Below are 17,601 nucleotides of genomic sequence, written 5' to 3'. Positions count from 1 at the left end.
GCCAGGGAGACATGGGCCCTGGGTGCCTGGGGGAGGCCTGGGTTCTTAGGGAAACAAGCAGGGTCTCTCAAGGTCATGGCATCTCAGGCTGCTTCCTTTCTTCGAGGCTCATTGTGTTCTGGAAGCATTAAGAATCCCGAGAACAGCATTATGAAGACCGTGGTGTATCTTACATGCTTATGCCTGTCTGATTAATGCTTTTCTCTCTCCCTCTCTCTCTCTCTCTCTCTCTCTCTCTCTCACACACACACACACACACACACGATGCAGTTGTTGTGTTCACAGATAATTACAGGATCCACAAGGATGCTCACCCGGGAGGGGGCAGTCTGGGCTGGGACGTGCTTTTAGTGCCCCAGGAGTGTTCTGTCCTCAGTCCTGTCAGAGAAAGCGTCTGACTCTGTAACTGAATGTATAACTTCTCGTAGAAATAATACCAGCTTGTGTGAGAGGCTCTTCTGGAAAGGCGGGAGGCCTGGGCAGCGGCTCCCCATGCCCACGCCAGGTCTGTGTACCAGGCCTGAGCCTGGAGGACGGCCGGGCTGGGCCAGCCAAGTGGTGAGCAGGGCAGCCTCCTCCCCGCCCCAGACCAGCAGAGCCGGGAGCTGCCTGCCTCAGCCCTCCCGCGGGTGGGGCTGCTTTTGGTGGCTCACCTCCGGCTGTAGGTGGGATGCAGGGGCCAGCGGGGGCCAGCGAGGGCCACTGTCTCTTTTGGGGGAGGGAATAGGAGGTGAATGGCTGAGATTTAAGGACTTAGACACTCCAAGATGCTTGAGGCAGAGCTTGGAGCTGCTCGCTGACTCCTACCCTCCCTCCCAGGCTGGGGTCAGGGTCAGGGGTGGGAGAGGGGAAGGTGACCCTCAGGCCCCTGGGAACGGGGTCTGAGCCTCCAGCCCCACGCTCAGCCTGAACCAGGCCCAGCCACTCAAACAGGAGACAGACAGAGCTTCACAGCCACTGAGAATTAAAACCCATTGATTTTCCCCATTAGCTAGAGAAGGCCATCCGAGCGCATTAAACCCAGCACAACATCAGCCTTGTGAATAATTAACATTGTTATTAACATTCGCAAATGACAGCCCGGGCCGGGCCCGGGGGAAAGGCAAGGGGTGACTGGAGGCCTGGGGCAGCCTGACCCCTCTCCTCCCGCCTCAGGGAGCCCCCGCCCGGCCTGCCCTCCCTCTCCCTGGCCCCTTCATGCCCACTCCCCTTCTCGCCCCCTGTCCTCCTCCTCAGAGGGTCTGAGGCCCGCGGCCCTGGCTGCCTGGATCACGGAGATGGAGCATGCACAGGAGCTGGGAGCGCCGCTCTGCTCGGCTCGGCTCGGCTCGGCTGCGTGTTCCCCGTGGCCTCAGAGGGGCCTTCCTGGGCTCGTAGGGGCTGGATTCACTGGCCTCCCCGTCACAGAGCATGCAGGTCTGTAGCAGAGCTCACCCTGGACCCCAGGGCCCTGGGTCATCACCCCAGCCCAGCCTAGGGGACTCCTTGGTGCACGTCAGAAAAAGTCACCCCCGTTGGAGAGACTAATTCCAGTAAGGAACCCTCTGGGACGGCCAATTAGAAGGCTCCCTCCTCCCTACGCTGTCACAGTTCTAAAGGTGCGGGGCTTGGGGACCGGCCCCCACTCACCATCTGCCTGGGTCCCCGTGCTCATCCCACACAGCTCAGCGGACCCCACCCACTCCTCACCCCTCCTCGGACCCACGTACCCACTGCCACCCTCCGCCCACAGCCCGTCCTTCCTCCTCAGAGCCGGGGAGGACCAGCTCGGGGCGTGACTACCTCCCACCCCCTGGCTGTGCGGGTTGTACATTGCAGAGGGGGTGAATGGCACTGAAACCCGGCCTGCGATCCACCCGACAAGCTGGCTGGGGCTGGAGCAGGAGGGGGGGGGGAGGCTGCACCTGCCTGGAGGGAGGCGGGGAGCACTGGTTCCTAATGCACACAGGCCCCATGTAGATGCCTGCGGTCCCCTTGGCCTCCCGCCACGAGCCCCGCCCACTGAGGCGGGAATGGGGTCTGCCCTCTGGACTGCGGGGGGCCTGGCACAGAGCAGGTGCTCAGCAAACGTTTTCAGGCAAACACAGTCCTCCGGGATTCCCCCCACCCACCCTCTCTGAGCTCCCCAGGAGAGCAGATGGCTGTGTGCAGCGGGGAGCCGTGCGCAGTACATCAGGGCAGGCCCCGTGGGAAGCAGCCACGTAACTGGACCCAGCGTCCGTGATGCTGACTGCTGAGAGGCGGGGAGGGGAACCCGGGAGCTGAGGGGAAGATGTGTGAGTGGAGGAGTCCGGGATGCTCTCAGGAGCTCAGCGCCCTGCCCATCCCAGAGGTGCCGCCCTGAGCCACCAGCCTCACCAGCTCTCGGAAGCACGGGTGGCGGGTTCAGGTGGCCCGGGCACGCTGGGGAAGCCGGAGGTGGCTTCGGAGGGTCCTCGGAGAGGCAGGCCAGGCTCAGTCGGGGGCAGAACGGGGGCCACGCCCATCCCTCTGCTCCCGTGCTGTGGCCACCTGCTCCCCCAGCTCGCCAGCCCCAGCAGCTCTGGCAGGGAAGGAGTTAACCTCCCCGCTTCTCAGCAAGAATGTGGAGCTATTAATACCCACAGCCTAGCGGTCTGCCAGAGCGGCTCCCATCCCAGTCCGAGGGAGCAGGGAGCAGGGAGCAGGGAGAGAGCGCCGGTCTGGGCAGAGGCAGAGCCCAGCGGGGACCCCAGGTTCGGCTCGCCTTGGGGACAGTGTGGGCAGGGAGCCAGCCTCCCCTGACCCTCACCCACCTTCCGCTTTGGGCCCTGACCCTCCCTCCTGGAGGCTACCCGTGCCACCCACTCCAGGAGAACAAACTTTCTTAGGGGAACCGCCTCTCCTGCCGCGCTGGCTGGACAGGGAGGAGCAGACCCCCGGACGGACGGACTGACGGACGGACAGACGGTCGGGACACCTGAGCCTCTCCCCCGAGTCCCGCCTCTGACGGGCAGCAGCAGAGTGGGCGGCTGAGGGGCAGCCCGGGGCCCGCCGGCCCTTCGCCCCGCAGTGAGCCACCCTGAGTGCAGCGCAGACGCCGCCCACCGCCCCGCACCGCGCCTGGAAGGCCGTGGGTCCGGACAGAGTCCCGGTCACACGGAGCCAGGGCTCCTCCACCCGCCAAGGCGACGGGCAACCTGAGCGCGAAGGCACAGGTGGCGGGCTGGCGGGCGCGGGGCCCCGAGGCCAGCAGGCTGCTGACCCTGGAGCGCTCTGGCTCGGGGACCCCGGCCCCGGCCGCGGAGGATGCCGCCGAGCCGGCCGCCCGCCGCCCCTGCCCCGTCCTGGAGCTGCCGCCCCCCTGGCCCCTGGGCTGCGGGCCGGAGGAGGCGCCCGCCTTCTGCTTCATCTGCTTCCACAGGGAGGAGGAGGAGGAGCTGCTGGAAGAGGTGCCGCTGCAGAGGTCAGTGCCCCGGCGGGCAGGGGGTGGGCAGGGCTGGCGCACAGGGCCCTGACGGACGTGGGGCCCCTGGGACCTGGCGGGCCTGCTCCGGAGTTTCTGGGTCCACTGCTTACCTTCCGGCGCCACCTCCTGCACCAGACACTCCGGTCTCCCACCTGCCTCTGCTCTGTCTCCCCGTCCTGGTCCACAGGGACCCTTCTGCCCTCTTCCATGGGTTCATGGCCCTCCCGCTCAGAGCCCTCCCTGGCTACCGGCTCCCACAGCATGGAATGGACACTCGGTCGGGCACTCGGAGCCTGTGGGATCTAGCTGACCCACCCACCTCATCTCGCTCTGCTCCCTGCACTCACCCTGGCAAACTCTGCCAGACTTCTCTTCCCCGCCCAGCCAGCCCAGCCTGGGCCCGCTGCACTGCTCCCTCCGCTGGGAGGTCCTTCAGGAACCCAGCTCCACCCGGAGCCAAGAGTCACCTTTACGCCCTGCACTGAACCGACACCTAATGGGCTTGGATCTTTTATATATATATTTATTTCAGAGAGGAAGGGAGAGTGAGAGAGAGAGATTGAAACATCAGTGATGAGACTCATTGATTGGCTGCCTCCTGCACATCCCTCACTGGGGATGGAGTCCACAACCTTGACTGGAATCGAACCTAGGACCCTTCAATCCACAGGCTGATGCTCTATCCACTGAGCCAAACCGGCCAGGATGGGTTGAGCCTTTGTTTTAAATTAATTAGTGAGTGGAAATATCTGTCGGGGTATATTCGTGTGGTGGAGGGGAGTGAAGGTTTGTGTGACTGTGTATTCGGGGTGAGTGTGTGCTTGTGAGTGTACGTACATGTTTGTGGGAGCCCGTGTGACTTCCGTGTAGCCATGAGGAAGAGGGTTTGTGCCGAGGTCGGGGTTCATGCCCTAGGGGCCATCGTCCCTATGGCCAGCTCTCCCCACCCCGTCTGCAGGGAAACCCAGGCTCCGGCCAAATGCATTGCCCAACCTGTGACCTCAGGCTCCCAGGATGGACAGCAAAATCTAAAGGGATGACAAAGGTCACCTCTGCCGTGACCCAGCCCGCCCTCACGTCCGTCCGTCACCGCCTCAGTCAGCACGGCCCGGCGTGGGGAGAAGGGCAGGCCCGGGGCCAACCCAGGTGGCCCTCTAGCCCTTCGCAGCAGAGCGGGGGGGGGGGGGGGGGCCGCCTGCTGCCTGGGCCGCTTCCTCCCGGAACCTCTCTGTTCGCCCCCTGGCCTGTGAGTTTCCCTCTGGGGGCCTTTGTCCCCTCATCTGTGACATGAGGCGGTGCTTCTGCCAGGGTCATCGGGGACTGAGCACCCTCAGAGGCCAGCCTTGCTGTGGGGCTGGGGCCCAGCCCTCAGAGGTCACAGCCTGCTGGGAGAGACGGACAAGCAAGCAGGTCGGTGTGACAGAGCGCCGGGCGCCTGGGTAGGCGTGAGTGCCTTGTGCTCGGGGCCAGGGAAGGCTGGCCACCCAGGAGCCCTGCCGGCCTGTCTTCCAGCCCAGACCACTTCAGGAGACTCAGAATGCCAGGTCGTAGATGTGGACGTGCTTCTTGAACTCCAAAACAACGAAGCCCTAAAGCACATGTGTCAAACACAAGGCCCGCGGGCCAAATCCGTCCCGCCAGGCCTTGCAATGTGGCCCGCACCGTGCTGTCATCACTGCACTGCGCTGCGTTTCCATCACAATGACAGTTTATGACAGTAAACCATTCGGCCCGAGATTTAGGCTGGATTTTAGATTTTGGCCCCTTCTCTGATTGAGTTCGACACCCCTAAAGAGTTGCTGTATTTATTGTAGAATGAATGAATGAATATGACACGGGGAGACAGGACATCACAATCATCAGAAGACATGCTTTGTTGAATGAATGAATGAATGAATGAATATGACACGGGGAGACAGGACATCACAATCATCAGAGTTGATTGTTACAAAATACACACTGTCCTGGCGGTTTTGCAGGCTCAGGCCTCAGAGGAGACGGGTGTGTGATTTTACTCAGTCCCCAGCTGAGCAGCTTGAGCAAAGCAGCATTCGGGACACCTGGGAACGAGAGACACAGGCCTTAGGGTCAGGCAGCCATGAGTTCCTGCCCTCGTCCCTCCTCCTCCCCCATCTCCCACCTCCAGCTTTGGGGATCCCCTTCTCGGGGGAGGCCCCTCTGCCTCCTGCGCTGGCAGTATGGTGGCCTATGTTTGCAGTCTGCTACCCTGCTGGTAGATGCTAGCCCTTTAAGTCCTGGGGAGAGGACACTGCCAGGCTGGGCAGAGGCACTGACCACAGGTGCCAGGTGGTGAAGCTAAAAATACTGAGTGATGTGAGCACGGAGGCCGCAGGGGCCTGGCCTGCTGCTGGGGTGGAGGGAGGGGGCCCGGAGTGCTCTGTCCGCCTGGAGGAGGGCCAATGGGCAGAGGGGTCGGTGGGTCACCTTGGGGGCTTCAGCCTGCCCCCCGACCTCGCTCCTCCCAGGGCCAGGATTCCCTCCCAGTTGGGCGGCCATGTTAGCCGCCGTGGGGCGTGCTGATTCCACTGCATCCTCTTCCCCGTGCCCCTGGGGAAAGCATATCTTCTCTCAGGGCCTCTGCAAAGTTAGACAGCTGAGCTTTCTCGTCACTTCCAGGGACAGAGAGGCCATGGGGGTGTAGGTGACCAGGTCAGTCATTTGTGGATTCAACAGCCTTTCCCTGAGGCCTCCTGGGACTGGCTGCTGAAGCCCAGGGATGAGCATGGCAGGCGCCTCCTGGAGGGCCTGGTGAGGACACGCGTGTGCTGCGATGGAGAGTGAGCACCGCACCCTGGGCTCCCCAGAGCTGTGAGGAGCTGCCCTCAGAGAGCGCATCTGCCTTTGATGAAAACCTGTCAGCAAAAGCGTCACCCACAGCACTGCTCACCCGCCTACACAGGTGCTTGGACGTGGTCATTAAGGTTGTGACAAATAAGCCTGGAAATCACAATGGCTTGACTCAGCAGAGCCTCTCTCCTGCTTATGCAAAGTCTAGGGGTGGGGGTGGGGGAGACTCTACCCCCTCAGTCTTTTGGGGACTCAGGCCCCACCCACCTGGTAGCTCTGTCACCTCCCTCTGCAGCCACTGGCAGATGGAGAGAAAGAGAACAGGGGTCACGAGTGAAATCTTCCTGAGCCAGCGTTGGAAGTGGCGCCCTTCACTTCCGCCCACACTCGTTAGCCAGGACAGCTAATTGCAAGCGAAACTGGGAAACCGGGTCCAGCGGCGACAAGTCCACGGGCTCTTGTGTGAAACACCACAAAAAGCACGTGGTATGTGTGAGAGCACCTGCTATGTGACAGGTGTCCAGTGTGTCCATTCACTCACGCATTCCACAGTCTAGAAAGCAGGCAGTGAAAATGCCATCCCTGCTCTCCTGGGGCTTATGTTACAGGGGGAGTCAAAAAACACAAGCAAGCAAATACGTGGATATGGTCCCCAGTATGCAAAGCCCACCGTTAAAAACATAGCCAGAAGGATGGTGGGGACATCGCTATTCCTACCTAAAGAATAAGAAGGGCCCTGGTCGGTTTGGCTCAATGGATAGAGCCTTGGCCTACGGACGGAAGGGTCCTGGGTTCGATTCCAGTTAAGGGCACATGTCCAGGTTGCGGGCTGGATCCCCAGTAGGAGGCCTGCAGGAGGCAACCAATCAATGATTCTCTCTCATCATTGATGTTTCTCCCTCTCCCTTCCTCTCTGAAATCAATAAAAACATATTTTAAGAAAGAATGAGAAGGAGCTGGGCAGAATGGAGGCAAGAGCATCCAGCAGGAGCAGAGAGTGCAAAGGCCAAAGCAGACTGGAGTTTGATGAGTGTGCGGGAATATCAGGCAGTGTGGCCAGGGCAGAGTGAATGGTGGGGAGAAGGACACAGCTGATGGGGAGGGACAGGTAGAAGGAGGTCCCACAGGTTCTGTGGACCACGGTGAAATGGATTTTCTCTGGATGGGACTGGGGAGCCTTTCGAGGCTTTTCATTAAGCACAGGAAGCGGTATACAACCTGATTGACATGTTAAGCCATCACTCAGCAGCTCTGGGGAGACTCTGTAGCGGCTGGGTCAGAGTGAGCACAACGTGGAGGTCATGGTGATGGTGGAGGGGGCGTGGCGGTGGCCTAGACGGAGGCCGCCCTTGGAGGAAGTAGATGCCTTCTAGATATATTAGGAGGCGGAACTTGCTGGTGGCTTAAGGAAGAAGGAAGGGGGTGGGGAACAAACCTGGGGTTTCTGCGTTGGATGATGAAAGGCGGGAAGAGGCATGCATGGTAAGAAACTCAGGAATCCTGCTACGGAAGCTTCCATCTTGAGGAGCACGTGAGAGGTCCAAGAGGAGATGGCAAGTGAGGACCTGACACTGAGAGTCTGGAACGTCAAGGGGGTCTCTGGGCTGGTGATAGACCACCTGCGACAACAGAGGTGGCGTTGGAGGCCATGATGTTACACAGATAGAGAGGCGGGGAGAGGCCCAGGGTCCAGCCCTGAAGAGCGCCGCGACTTAGAGGTCACGGGAAGGAGAAGCCAATGAGGGTGGAAGAGGAGGAGCAGCTGGCCACGCGGGAGGAAAGCCAGGGTGGGCAGCCATGGGGCCAGGAGAAGGTGCCCTGGGAGGAGAGAGGGATGGACAACTGACTTCAAAGGTGTGAGCAGCGGGAAAGCAGGCTGGGTTTAGCGACTGAGGAGAAGTCCACGTTGCCTGGGATAAGACTGTTTCGGGGGTGTGGGGGGGGGGAAGTGCAGAGAGAAGCAGGGCTGAACGGAGACTTCTGGTTAAAGACGGTGGGTTGAAGCGCACATTTCAGTTCTGTGTCCTGGGTCCCCATCGGAAGGAAGCGAGGGGTCATTTCAGGCCGTGCAGTGGGTAATCCGCAGTTTCACTTTCTGAACGTGGAGTGACCTGAGGTCAACTGCGGTTGGAAAGTATGAAAAGAAAAATCCCAGCCCTGCCCAGTGCGGCTCAGCTGACTGAGTGTCATCCGGTGCACAAAGGTGGCGGGTCCAATTCCCGGTCAGGACACAACATACCCAGGTTTTGAGTTCAGTCCTGGTTAGGGGCCCATGAGAGAGGCAACCAATCAATGTTTCTTTACATCAATGTTTCTCTCTCTCTCTCTCTCTCTCATCAATTTAAAAAATAACAAATAAATAAAAATTTAAAGTAAATAAATAAAAGAAAAATTCCAGGAAAAAACAACTCGTAAGTTTTAAATCACACTCCATGCTGAGTAGTGAGACGAAATCCAGCGCCATCAGGCTCCCTCGTCCATCGCCGTGCTTTTGTGTTCAAGTCGCCCTTATTTCACTTCCTCACTGCCCAAAGCGCAGGAGTGGTGACGCTGGCCATGCAGATCTGCCTCAGAGAAACCATCAGGTGCTCCATATATATACTATATATATATATATATATAATTGATTTCAGAGAGGAAGGGAAAGGGAGAGAGAGAGATAGAAACATCAATGATGAGAGAGAATCATTGATTGGCTGCCTCCTGAGTACCCCCCACTGGGGATTGAGCCTGCAACCCAGCCATGTGCCCTTGCCTGAAATCGAACCTGGAACCCTTCAGTCTGCAAGCCGATGCTCTACCCACTAAGCCACATGTGTCAAACGTAAGGCCCGAGGGCCAAATCCGTCCCGCCAGGCCTTGCAATGTGGCCTGCACCGAGCTGTCATCACTGCACTCTGCTGCGTTTCCATCACAATGACAGTTTATGACTATTCAGTAAACCATTCGGCCCGTGATTTAGGCTGGATTTTAGATTTTGGCCCCTTCTCTGATTGAGTTTGACACCCCTACACTAAGCAAAACCAGCTAGGTCCATAAAGTGCTTCCTTTAACTGAAAAGGTGAAAGTTCTTGACTTAATAAGGAAAGGAAAGAATCGTATGCCGAGGTCGCTAAGATCCACAGTAACAACTAGTTTTCTATTTGTGAAACGGTGGCATTCGTGCTAGTTTTGCTGTCGCACCTCAAACTGCAAAAGCTGCAGCAGCAGTGCGAGGTAAATGCCCAGGTGGGAAGAAGGCAGCACCTCTGTGGGTGGAGGACACGCACGGAAAAGGTGCTCTGACTGATGGCAGCCTGTTGCCCCAGGAGGCCATGCACCTTTGCGAAGGCTCCAGCAACGACTCCCCTGACACCAGGGGCACATGGCCATTTCCTGCAAGTAAGGTACAGTCACAGAGTCAGAAATCCGTGTGGACAGAAAAATATAAAAATTACTGGAGAGAAAGAGAGACAACATTCACATAACTCTCATTGTTACAGTTGTTCTGTTTTATTATCAGTTACTAGAGGCTCAGTGCACAAAATTCATGCACTCCCACAGTCCAGGAGCCCTCAGGGGATGTGTGACTGACGGCATGTAATGCTGGTTTGGTGGTGATTAACTCCTTTAGCTTTTTCTTGTCTGTGAAGTTCTTTATCTGACCTTCTATTCTAAATAATAGGTTTCCTGGGTAATCTTGGTTGTATGTCTTTGCTATGCATCACTTTGAATATTTCTTGCCACTCCCTCTGACCTGCAAAGCTTCTATTGGGAAATCAGCTGACAGTCCTATGGATGCTCCTTATCAGTAAATAACTGCTTTTCTCTGGCTGCATTTAACTTTATCTTTAACCTTTGGAATTTTAATTATGATGTGTCTTGGTGTGGGCCTCTTTGGATTCCTTTTGTTTTGGACTCTCTGTGCTTCCTGAACTTGTAAGTATCTTTCTTTCACCCGATAGGGGAAGTCTTCTGACATTATTTCTTCAAATAGTTTTTAATAGCTTGCTCTCTATCTTCTCCTTCTGGCACCCCCATAATGCAACTGTTGGTATGCTTGAAATTGTCCCAGAGGCCCCTTACACTACCTTCATTTTTTAAAATTCTTTTTGCTCTTCTGATTAGGTGTTTTTGTTTGTTTGTTTGTTTGTTTTTGTTTGTTGTTGTTGTTTTGTGTGTGTGTGTTGGGTATTTTTTGCTTCCTCATGTTCCAAGTCATTAATTTGATTCTCAGAATTCTCTACTATATTGTTTATTCCCTGTAAATTATTCCTCATTTCAATTAGTGTATCCTTTCTGACTGGACCTTTTTCGTGTCTTTTAAATCCTTACTAAGATTCTTGAAAGTTTCACTAGGTTCCTTGAAGCTCTCATCAAGATCCTTAAGCAGCCTTAAAACCATCGTTTTGAGCTCTATATCCAGTAGTTTGCTTTCTTCTGTTCCTTTCATTTGTGACATGTTTCTTTGTCTCCACATTTTGGCTATTTCCCTGTATTTCTTTCTATATATTAGGTAGAGCTGTATGTCTCCTGGAATTGGTAGAGTGGTCTAGTAGGTGCCCTATAGGGCCCAGTGGTTCACACCCCTGCTACCCCGTCTCCTGAGGTGGGCACGTGAGGAGGCCTCTGCAGTGGAGATATCCTTCTAAGGCACCCCTGTGTGGGCTGTGTGCACAGTTTTGTTGTATCTGAGCCTTGATTGCTGTTGGTGTAACTTAGAGGAATTGACCTCCAGGCCAATTGGCTACGAGGACCAGCTGTGACTACAGTGTGGGGAGCTGCTATGCAGGAGACACCCTTATGGAGTGGGACTTGCTTTGGTGGGGATTTGGTGCTCGCTGAGTCTGTCCTTTAGTGTGTCACTTGTGGATGTGTAGAGTTGTAATCTGGTATGGTCTGAAGCCGTTCACTGGTGCACTGGCTCTGGAGCCTCTTGGGTGGTGCAAAGATAACCATTGCCTGGGATCACCCAGCAGCAGCGACAGAGCAATCTGTAGATGGCTGCTCTTGTATTAGGCTTGGAAGTGGCCAGGCCAGGTGAAGCTGTGAAGCAAGGCAGGTTGGTGCTAGTGCTGGGTCTTGAGCCTCTTATTTTTATTGATAGATATAGGGCACACTGATCCCAACTGCTGCTTGTTTGAGAGGTCTTTAAAATGTCTGAAGCCAGAGTCACGACAGGCCATTCATATGGAAAAGCCCATTGCAAACAACTTTGGTGGGGCTGCAAATTGGGTGAGCTGGGGTCTCAGGGAATCACCAAGGTGGAATGAACAGAATGAACCATGCTGATGAAGACTCAAATATAGCTGCCAGCCAACTCTGCAATGGGGAAGGTGTCAGCATAGTAACCATAACCGCTATGAGCTTTCTCCTGTCTGGGAGATAGCTGCCCCTGAGTTCTTGCTCTGATGCCAGACAATCTAGTTCCTCCCCGTATGTCCTTGGGAACCACTCCCACCTCCCTGAGCCATTGTCCCAGCACAATGGGACTGAGTCCAAGAAAATCTGGGCACCAGCCCTTTTCAGGGGGACTGCCTGGGTCTCCAGCAGCCTCTGTGTCACTCAGCCACAACCCCTCCTGGTTTTTACAGCCTGAGGTTATGGAACGTCTCTTCCCAGATCTGGAACACTTGGTGGGGAGTATGGTGTGGGGCTAGGGCCCTTTGGTTCTCATGGGAGGCCTCTGCAGTGGAGATATCCTTCCCAATTGAAAAATATGCCATATGTTGGTAGAGGCCCAGCCCCTTCCACGTTCCACCTTTCCTACCAGTCTCAATGTATTGTACTTTGTTTACTTGTTTAGTTGTAGGAGTTCCATTCAGCCAGATACAGTATTAGGCAGTTCTGAGTAATGATAATAATGATTGTTCTGTATTTTAGTTGTAATTTTGATGTGGTTGTGGGAGGCAGACAATACCAGCATTTACCGATGCCGCCATCTTGGTTCTCTCCACCCATTTGTTTATGACCTGACTATGGCTGCTTTCACACTGGTAGAATTGAGTAGTTATGACAGAGACCACATGGCTTGCAAGGACTAAAATATTTATCATTTGGCCCTTTAAAGAAAAAATGTGCGCCCTCTTGCCCCCATCCCACTCAGTGCTGTTGAGTAGGGGTCCTGCCCCCAGGAACTGACCAACTCAGCGAGGAGCCATATGTGTCTGTGTGCACAGGCAGGGATGGGCATGTGGGAGGGGGCGGGTGATGCCCAGTGTTAACCCCTAAACCCTGGGGAGGGGGATGCAGGGCAGGGACAGTCTCTGGGATCAGTCCCAGATGAGTGGTCACCTCCCCTTCCTCCAGTCTAAACCCTGGGGCCTTCAAATGGGGTGGGAGGGCAGGGTGAGGGCCCTCCTAGTGGGGTTTGGGAGGTTGAGTTCCTGAATGCACTGTAATTGCTGTATGAAACATTAAAAAGTCTGAAGTGAAGAAAGAAAAAATTTGCTTACACTGAGTTAGAGAATAAAGTTGAGGAAATTTTCCATAAAGTGGAGCAAAAAGTAAAGACGTGTCAGTTTGGATCTTCTAGTAAACAGAAGCTGAGATGACACTAGGAGTCATGGGGTGGGAGGGCGATGCCTGTGGAAATAAAAGAGGAGGAAACAGGATTGGCAGGGAGAGTCTTCAGACCATCCTTCACCTGTGGAACAAACAAAGGAGGGAAACAGACCTGGGTAGGGAGAGCCTGACTTTGATGAACATCAACAAAGTCTTGGCCAACACGGTGGGGTCCCCAGAGCAAAACTGTCCATTAGAGGAGCCCCACATTGGGCAGGAATGGCCAGGCCCTAGTGCCCCCACAGTGCTCAGTCCTTGGCTGGCACTGCACAAGAAGACCTGGGTCTTGATTGCTAGAGTATAGTGGATCTCAAAAGCTTTCTGTCAACCACACTCCTCACATCTGAGGGACAAAGTTCTGTCTTGAAAGGAGAACCGCGTGGGGCTTCATGGCTGGCACGCTGTGGGAGGAGGAAAGAAAGAGTAAGAAAGTTAGGAGACGAGTACAGAAATCTAACACCGCAGCAAAGGAGTTCCAGAAGGAGAATGGAGAAAACCATGGAAAGCAAATAGACAATGAAGCATTTCAAGCATTTATCAGAACGAACCTGGATTTTCAGACTGAAAGGGCCACTACCTGTCAGTAGACCCACATGGGGGCCAGTCCCCAGTGAACGTCAGAACAAGAAGAATATCCATGAAAGGATCAAGAATCAAAATTTCATCAGACTTCTCAACCACAGTCTTAGAAACCAGAATATCCTGAAGCTGTATTACACAGTATAAAAGACAATTCATTTCAGCTAACCCATGAATCATTCAAGGGTAGGAAAAAGGTCTCAGGTTTACGTGGGCTCAAAAGTTTTACCTCTTCCTTAAGAAAGTACTGGAGAATGGCTTCACTAAAAACAAACAAACAGGAAATGGGGAGCCAACACCAGAGAGAAGTGATGGTGATGGTGAAGGGACCCCAGAGCAGCACCTCTGAGCACCAGGCCTGGAGGGCCGGCAGTTCAGAAGGTTCTAGAAAAGACTTCTTCAAGGAGATGAAATTGATAGAATACCTAATGTATTTGAACTTTTGAAAGATTTATATACAACTTGGAGAGAATGTGGGTTGAATGAGCCATAAACACATAGAAAAACAAGCCCTCCCCTTTACAAGGTTATTAAACCCAAGAAAACAAAAACATTTGTTTATTTTATTTTATTTTTTTAATATATTTTATTGATTTTGTACAGAGAGGAAGGGAGAGAGATAGAGAGTTAGAAACATCGATGAGAGAGAGTCATCGATCAGCTGCCTCTTGCACACCCCCCACTGGGGATATGCCCGCAACCAAGGTACATGCCCTTGACCGGAATCGAACCCGGGCCCTTCAGTCCCCAAGCCGACGCTCTATCCACTGAGCCAAACCGGTTTCAGCCAAAAACACTTATTTAGAAAAAGGCAACAAATTTAAATTTAAGACTCCAGCTCTGCAAAGGACATGCTTAAGAGAATGAGAAGACCCCCTAGCCTGTTTGGCTCAGTGGATAGAGCCTCTTCCTGTGGACTGAAGGTTCCCATGTTCGATTCTGGTCAAGGGCACGTACCTCAGTTGCAGGCTCCTGGCCTTGGTGGGGGTCATGAGGGAGGCAACCAATTGATGTGTCTCTCTCACATTGGTATCTTTCTCCTTCCATTCTTTCTAAATATCAATAAGGGGGGGGGGGGGGGGGAGAGAGGAAAAAAAAAAACAGAGACAGGGAGAGAATGAGAAGGTAAGCCATATAGAATGGGAGGAAAATATTTACAAAAAACATCTGATCTGATAAAAACTGTTTACCTGATAAAGGACTGTTATCCAAAATACGCGCGCGCGCGCACGCACACACACACACACACACACACACACACACACAAAGAAACAAACAAACAAACAAAAAAACTCTTAAAATTCAACAATAAGCAAATGAACAACCCAGTTAAAAAATGGACAAAAGATCTGAACAGACATCTCACCAGATGATATACAAATGTCGAACGAGCATTTTTTTTTAATGTATTATTGATTTTTTACAGAGAAGTGAGAGGGAGTTAAAAACATCGATGAGAGAGAAGCATCGATCAGCTGCCTCCTACACACTCCCCACTGGGGATATGCCCGCAACCAAGGTACATGCCCTTAACTGGAATCGAACGTGGGACCCCTCAGTCCACAGACGGACTCTCTATCCACTGAGCCAAACCAGCCAGGGCTCAAATGAGCATTTTAAAATGCTCAACATCATATGTCATTAGAGGAAAGCAAATTCACACAACAGTGAGACACCACCGTACACCTGTTAGGAGGCTAAAACCCCTGGCACACCGGACACTGGCGAGGATGCTGGTGAGGCTGTGGAGCATCAGGAAGTGTCTGTCACAGCAGGTAGGTTGCACGTGGTACAGTCAGCTGTGGAAGACCACGTCTCATGGAGCTGAGCCAGTCTTCCCATACAATCCAGAAACAGCATTCCTTGGTATTGACTCAAATGAGTTGAAAACATGTCTACACAAAAACCTGCCATTATTATTTATAGCCATTTTATTCATAACTGCCAAAAACTTCGGGCAGCCAATATGCCGCGGCCCTGTCCCTGCACTCATACCAGGAGGTACTTGCCTTTGCAGTAGGAGGTAAGGCCGCATGCAGGCGTTGGACCGGGTCACCCAGTGCACGTCCCCCCACCCGGAGAAGATAGCCAGCCTGCCGCCCTGCAGCATGTGGGTCCAGCGCCAGATTGAGGAGGCTGTCACTCAAGTCCCTAAGAAGTTCCCTCCCTGCATGGCCATGGCTACTCCAGCTCAAAGCGGGCCCTGCACGTGGGCGAAGGTTCTGAGTTCAGGAAACAGAACGAGGGCCTCCAATGTTATCATCACCGACTCCCCCCTCATCACCGACTCCCCCCTCATCACCGACTCCTCGGACCCCATGGGCCCTGCCGAGAGCCTCTTCAGGGAGCCCTATCACCAGCTCAGGAGGACGGGATCCTCTGTGGCCGGGGGAGGGGGTGCAGGGGCTGCACCTGGGCCCCGTCGCGGACAGCAGCCCCTCTGCCCCTGGCCAGGCCGGCTGCACGCTGAGCAGCAGAAACCCACCACCAAGCGCAGGTGCGGCTGCAGGAGCCCAGGCAGAAGCAGGGGGGACAGAGGCAGCTTAGACACTGCCACTCTGGCTGCCCCTGGCGTCCTCCGTCCTGCCTGAGTCTGCCCCCCAGGCCCTCAGTGATGTGAGCTGAGCCCAGCAGAGCTGCCCACCCCGCCCATGGCCTCGGGCCAGGCTGCCCTGGACAGGACCCCGGCCGGCACCCTGGCAGCCAAGTGGGACAGGCCCCGGGGTGCTGCCGGCCGCCCTGCTGGCCAGACTCTCAGTCCCTGCGTTGTTCGGCCCCGAGCCTATACCAGCTCGTCGTACCGTGCGTCTCCACCCTCTGTCACCCTCCCTCACCAAACACGTGTATTTATAACAAACGAACAAAAACAAAGAAAAAGAAATGAGCTGCTAAGCCACAAAAAGACATGACGGAACCTTACATGGGTATTGCTGAGTGAAAGAAGCAAATTTGAAGAGGCTGTGCGATTCCAACAACGTAAATTCTGAAAAAGCCAAAACTGCAGAGACGGTCAGGTCCCTGGTGGCCAGAGGCTTATAGGAAGGGAGGGAGAGAGGGAAGGAGAGGGGGAGCACAGGGGCTTGGGGAGCTGTGAAACTCTTCTGTATGACCCTGTAACGGCAGGTCCGTGGCACTTTGCATCTGTCAAAGCCCGTAACTTGGACGCTCAGAGTGAGCGCTGCGTCACTACTGGCTTCAGTTCATGCTGGTGCCTCGGGGTTGGTTTGCCGGTTGGAACAAGGGTGCCTGTCACGCTGAGGCAGCCTGTTCTTCGTAGGAAACCGGGAGGCGGACTGAGATGCCCTTTCTGCTCAGTTGTTCTGGAAACCTAAAAACGCTCTGAAAATAGAGTCCATTATGGAAAGGGAGACAAGAAAAGAAATCATCGTATTTCACTTAAGGCTGTGAATAATGTTTCCACACGGTGTAAGCACTACCAGCCTTACCGATGTTATGATGATGCAATTGTAATGGGAGGGTGGGAAATAAGAAGGGGCGGTATAAGGGGAACCTAGCCAGTTTGGCTCAGTGGATAGAGCGTCAGCCTGCGGATTGAAGGGTCTCAGGTTCGATTCTGGTCAAGTGCACATGCCTGGGTTGTGGGCTTGATCCCCAGTAAGGGGCATGTAGGAAGCAGCCAATCAATGATTCTCATCATCGATGTTTCTCTCTCTCTCCCTCTCCCTTCTTCTCTGAAATCAATAAAAATATATTTTTAAAAAAAAAGAAGAAGAAGCCGAAGCCGGTTTGGCTCAGTGGTAGACCCTTCTGCGGACTGAAGGGTCCCAGGTTCGATTCCGGTCAGGGGCATGTACATTGGTTGCGGGCACACCCCCAGTGGGGGGTGTGCAGGAGGCAACTGGTCGATGTTTCTCTCTCATCGATGTTTCTAGCTCTCTCTCTCCCTTCCTCTCTGTAAAAAATCAATAAAATATATTCAAAAAACTAATAATTAAAAAAGAAGAAGAAGAAGAAGAAGAAGAAGAAGAAGAAGGGTGGGGGGAGTGTAGGGGAGTCTACCCTCATCTTCCGAAGTGGGACATGGGTAGGTGAGGCCTAAGCGGAACGGAGCGATGTAAACATGCAGTGCGGGACACAGAGGCACACGTCGCTGAGAGTTAGAATGACTGTCTTGGAGCGGCGGGAAATGGGGGTGAGGCTGCTGTGTTTCTCCATCCTAAGCTATGGGCACGTTTGACTCGGATAAATATTAAAACCACATTTACAAAAGGAGGTGACAGTCC

General features: G+C 54.3%; 1 protein-coding gene across 1 annotated transcript in view; it reads left to right on the top strand.

Moving 5' to 3' along the window:
• Nucleotides 1–2,639: 2,639 nt before the first annotated feature.
• The window catches only part of SBK1 (SH3 domain binding kinase 1), a 48,849-nt gene continuing 33,887 nt past the window's right edge, over nucleotides 2,640–17,601 (top strand). The window contains exon 1 of the mRNA XM_036412950.2: nucleotides 2,640–3,424. The gene's annotated coding sequence lies outside the window, so the exon portion shown is untranslated. The remainder of the gene's footprint in view (nucleotides 3,425–17,601) is intronic.

This window comes from Pipistrellus kuhlii, unplaced genomic scaffold (genome assembly GCF_014108245.1).
Source record: "Pipistrellus kuhlii isolate mPipKuh1 unplaced genomic scaffold, mPipKuh1.p scaffold_m20_p_48, whole genome shotgun sequence".
Lineage (NCBI taxonomy): Eukaryota > Metazoa > Chordata > Mammalia > Chiroptera > Vespertilionidae > Pipistrellus > Pipistrellus kuhlii.
The sequence above is the reverse complement of the archived record's forward strand: the minus strand, read 5'-3'. Positions and strand labels throughout refer to the sequence as shown.